The sequence below is a fragment of the Ammospiza caudacuta genome, chromosome 14 (genome assembly GCF_027887145.1).
Source record: "Ammospiza caudacuta isolate bAmmCau1 chromosome 14, bAmmCau1.pri, whole genome shotgun sequence".
NCBI classification, from domain to species: domain Eukaryota; kingdom Metazoa; phylum Chordata; class Aves; order Passeriformes; family Passerellidae; genus Ammospiza; species Ammospiza caudacuta.
Window position 1 is genome coordinate 15,413,787 of NC_080606.1, and position 5,162 is coordinate 15,418,948.

General features: G+C 43.1%; 1 long non-coding RNA gene across 1 annotated transcript; it reads left to right on the plus strand.

Annotated features, from left to right (window-relative positions):
* Window positions 1–927: 927 nt before the first annotated feature.
* On the plus strand, window positions 928–3,470 carry LOC131564076 (uncharacterized). Its single transcript, XR_009275352.1, has 3 exons — window positions 928–1,008; window positions 1,191–1,274; window positions 3,050–3,470. It is a non-coding gene; the product is annotated as an uncharacterized LOC131564076 (long non-coding RNA).
* The last annotated feature ends 1,692 nt before the right edge of the window (window positions 3,471–5,162 follow it).

Here is a 5,162-nt window from a genome sequence, read left to right on the forward strand (position 1 = left end):
TTTACATTTCCCCAATTAATCCTGCAGACAGGATGTTCCCCAGCCTGCCTCAGTTGTGGGAATTAAACCCCTCTAGAAAGTGACTTCATCAGCCTGGAGGATAATTAGGATTTTTATACATTACCAATTTTTCTGAGACTTATTAAATAGTCAAATGGTGATATCTAGTGGTGGTTTCCTTTAGTACCTTCCAGGTCAGGATTTCCAGGGCTTTACGACCATTTTGCAATGAAATCTCAAAGTCTGTCTTTCTCTGGAGGGAGGATTATTTCCCATGAAAACAATGCCCAGGTGTGCAGAACAGCAACTCCCATCAATTAATGTTCTATTTCAGTTAAAATAAAGAAAGACTTAAAGCCTGCAAGGCCAAACCCTTCATTTTGTGACAGAAAATTCTGACTGTCAGAAAAATCTCAAACACCAAATATTTGTATTTTTCATTCATCTCTCTTTTAATCAGGAAAAAGCTGTTAAACAAATGAAGCTAAATCTGAGTAGCTTATTTTTTCACCTGAAATGTAAAATATTAAACTACTTTTAGTGGGTTGAAATCTGCTTTTTAGAAGAGTGTTCTTTCTTTCTTGCTCTCCACTAGTTTATACATAGCATGGCAAAACTGATTTTTTTCCGCTCTGTTTTGTTCCTGTTTTAAATACAGATTTCAACAATCCAGATATTTGATTGTAATTACCCTAATTTTCTTTTCTTTACCAGAACATCCTCACCATTTAATCCTTGCCTGCTTTTCTTTTGAGTTTATTTATTTGTGATAATCCCATAAATCTGTTGGGAATATAAATCACTTGTGAGGGTCAGTGGTTGTTTGGTAAATGAGTGCCCAGGTGCTAATGAACCTTTCACTCCCATATTCACCATCATGAGGGGGAAATAAAAGGGTTTAGTGTGGAGCTGTGAATCCCAGGAGGTTGAAGATTTTTCCTTTTCCATCCTGGTCCATGTAGGGCTTGTGGATATTCCCCTTCACTTGGGAGCTGTGCTCTTGGGAAGGTAAAAAATCTGGAGGAATATTTGATATACTGGAGCAAAGTGGGAGCAGATTTGTGTGTGGAGCTGAGTTATTGAAACTTGTTGGGAGTTCTGTGTGATCTGTGTCCTTCAAGGCTTTGTTTTGCTCGGGATGTTTGTTTGGGGCTCTCTTTGGAGCAGAGAATTTGTTGCTATTTTTACAGCCCTTTCAACTGCAACGCCTTGGGAACAATGTGGCATCTCAGCACTTTCCTGGGGGTTCCTTTGGTGGTGCTTCCGAAACAAAGGTGAGTGAGGAGCTTCCCCTGGAGAAGGGAAGCTGCAGGACCCTGAGGAGCTGGGGCTGAAACCACCCCCAGAAGAAGAACTGGGGCTTGCAGGGTTTTTTTGTGTCCCACCACTGCTGCTCCTCCTTGAGGGTAAGTGGGAACAGCATCTTCCCTAAGTGTGGCTCTGGTTGCGTAAAGCTGAAATATGGGCTCTGGGATCTGTGGAACTGGATGATTTTTGAGGTCCCTTCCAACCCAAACCAGTCTGCCATCCCATGATTTTTTTATCTTTCCTCTCTTTCTCCCCACACTGGTACAGGAAGGGTTTTCCTGCCTCTCCTGTGTTGGGGCACAGAGGCTTTGCTTTCCTGGGCTCTGGTTTGCTATTTTGGGATCCTTCATCCTCCTCAAAAAAGTTTCTAATTTTGTGCAATAATACAATTTCCTAATCTGCTGTGTTGCTGTTTCTTGTTCTCATTCCCCATCTGCAGTGATTACACACTTCTGTTTTCCATTGCCAAATTTCCAAGACCCATGGACCATTTATTCCCTTTCTCTTTGTAGCTCAACCATACAAAGTTGATATTCAATAATTAATTACTAATCTGAGAGGTAACAAAAGTTAACAAAGATGGGTGAGAGAACATCCAGACCTGCTGCTATCACTTTTTTTTTTCCTTAAGCTGTGTTGGTTCTTTGTTTCAAATCAGTGAGATTTATGAATGCAATGGAATAGGGAACAGAACTGCAAACTAATTTCTTAAAAATCTTGCCTTGAAGTTTTAAACTACCAAATTTTGTTCCTCTTTCTTGGTTATTGAATTATAAAAAACCCTTTCCTAAAATAGAAAGCAAAACATTCATGTTGCCCACGTTAAATTTATACAAATCAAGAGTGTGAAATGCTGTGTATGGATATTGGTGCTGATGTTTGCACAGCTCTGCTCCAGCTCAGCCATCAAACAGCAAGGACAGGTCACTGATCACAGGCAAATGGCTTGGGGACAGTTTTATTGAATATTTTTATATAACAAAAGCATCCTTGGAAATAACCACCTGCTTATGTTTATTCCACTAAGAGAAACAAAAGGCTGGTAAAAGAATTCAGGGAACATTTGGATTTCTCCTGACAATGTGTGGGACCAGGGTGTGGTGTCCTGGGGGCAGCCAATAAATGGGAACTCATCTCTACCCTGAGGTGAAATCCTTTAATTAAATATTCCAGATCTCATTATTAAGGAGGCAGAATGTGCTCACACCTCTGCTGAGATGTATTCTTTTAACTTGTTCCTTATCAATATTCCAGCTGCTCCATGTAGCTCTGTTTGAATCCTCCTCAAACCCAGATTTCTGACTGGGATCACTGATGTTCTGTTGAACCTCAGCCTGCCTGGGTGCCCACAGGGCTCCCCACTGTCTGCAGCCCCAGGTCACTTCTCAGTGTCCCCAGGTCACTTCTCAGTGTCCCCATGGCTTGTGATGTGCTGATGGGCCCCACGTGGTGGCTCGGGGGTTTCCAGGGTTTCCTCTTCCTGCTGCCCCCAAGAGCTGTGGGTGGGATCCTTCCCAGAAGGGGAAGTGGGATGGGTGGCTTGGAGGTTTTTAGGGTAAGCTTAAAAAAAAAAAAAAAAAAAAAAGTTTACTTCTAAAAAGGGAAAAAAAAAAAAAAAGGTGGTAATACTTAAACATCTCCTGGGTGCTCCCAAATATCTGTCCCAGAGGAGCAGGAGTCTGAATTTTGGTCACTGATATCGCATCCCACAATAACTCTGTTCTTTTTTTCATTCCACTAGGAGCAAGGTGCCCATCAGCACAATTGTGAGGATCAAAATCCAGCCTGGAGACTGAAAAATGCAGGGAAGAGCATTGCATTAGGGGAAAAATGAAAGCCTGTCCATAAACATCGGATCAAATGGTGCTCACATGAAAAAGTGGATCAATAATATCAATAGCCATTACCAGAGGAACAGCACGAATTCTGTTATCATAGAACTTTGGAAAAACGTTTTGTCTTTGGCTTTTGGCTTGTTTGTAGGTAATATATAATGAACTTGGTGGTCTTATAGGTCTTTTCCAGCCTTAATGATTTTATAAGGCAGCTTTCTTTGAAAAATGAAGCATATTTTAAAATTATCCTCCCTGTTGACCTTCCTCAAATTCTGTCCCCGCTCTGCTGGGTTTTTTTTCTGATTCCATCATTAAATAAATATAGATTCTACACACAAAAGCAGTTTCCAGGATGCTGTTGAACTGCAAGGCTTTTCCCCCCTCCAAGATGCAAGCATTTTGATTTTGGCTTAAGGAAAGTGTAGGTGAGCATTAACTGTAGGTGAGCATTAACTGTTTGCTTTTTTATTTTGTAAGAATAGCAAAAGACAAAATGGATCATTTGGGGATGGAGGGGAATGGGAGGTTGGCAGAACTCCTTTCCCATGCTGCCAAATGGAACAAGTCCTCAAACCCTTACGTTTAACACCCAATATTTCAACAGAAAGAGGAAAATATGATGGCTTGGGACGTGAGCCCAGGCTCGGAGCTGCTTCCATTGCTCTTCCTCTGGCTAAATAATTGCTTAATTACTTCTTAATTGCTGTCAAGAGCACTGTTCTCCCTTCTTCAGAGTAATGAGTGATTTCTTGTTAGATATTGGAAAGAATTCCCTCCCTGTGAGGGTGGTGTGGCCCTGGCACAGGTTTTCCAGAGAAGCTAAGGCTGCCCTGGAAGTGTCAAGAGATGGAGCTTGGAGCAACCTGGGACAGTGGGAGATGTCCCAAGGATGGAGGGTTGAAATGAGATGAGCCTTAGGGTCCCTTCCAACCCAAACCATTGTCAGATTCAATGAAATCCAAGTGAACCCTGGTAAAGCAGAAAGAAGTTGCTCCTTGAGGGTGTCATTGCATCCCTCCTGCCTTCCAAAGTGTATCCTCCTCTTGCTTTGCAAAGGGATGAGGAGCAGGGAGTGGTGCTGAGGATCTGTGTCCTGGGCCCCACAGCTCAGAAGTGGGTCAGTCACCAGCCTGTCACTGGCACTCCCTTTTGGTGTCACTTAGGGAGCAAATAGACCATCGATCCGTCTGGCAGCAGCCCCAGATTTTAATTACCAGTGTTCTCTGGGCTAAATCTGTGCCTCTTGAAGCATCATCAGACTAAATGAAGCTTTAAAATGAAGGAATTTGACCCAATACGTTTTTCCTCCACTGTTTTGTTAAACACTGTTGCAACTACCCTTATTTTTCCAATGATTCTGAGCAACTCAGTTTTTGATGCTGTTTTCAAGAGAGTTGAAAATAACTTTTCCTGTTAATCTCTTTTATAGGAAGCTTTAAGCAATTGTAGACCCTTATTTGTCCCACACAGGTGCCCTCTGTTCCTGCAGCTCTGTATTTAGCCCAACAAACTGGGTGCTTTGCTTGTTTCACCAAATGAAAACCGATTTCCAGTGATGTTTGTGTTGTGTTCTTTGCGTGGACATTGCAGAAATCCAGGGAAGCCCCGTGTGTGATGGAGCTGTTTCAGGATGGGGGTTTTTTGTGGGATGTGGGTCTGTTCTAACAGCAGTGAAGGTTATTTTGTTCCCTCCAAGAGAGGTTTGTGAGGGACTGGGAGCCAAAACACATCAAGAACTGGGACTAAAACGTGAGTTGTACCATTGGTCTGAGGGCACGTGAGGCATTTCCTCAATGAAGCATCCACAGCAGGAGCCCCTATTTAGGCACATGGCACCAAAAAAGCACCACTCTCCAGTGGGATCTCCCAGCTGGAAGCTGATGGACCAGGGAGTGAAACCAGCCTGAGGTGGAACAATTGCTCCTCCCTTTGCATCCCTCCCCCATGAGCTCTGGTGCCTCCAGCAGTGCTTCCAACCACTCACCCACCACAGCAGGAGCAGCTGCGGCTTCCAGGGCC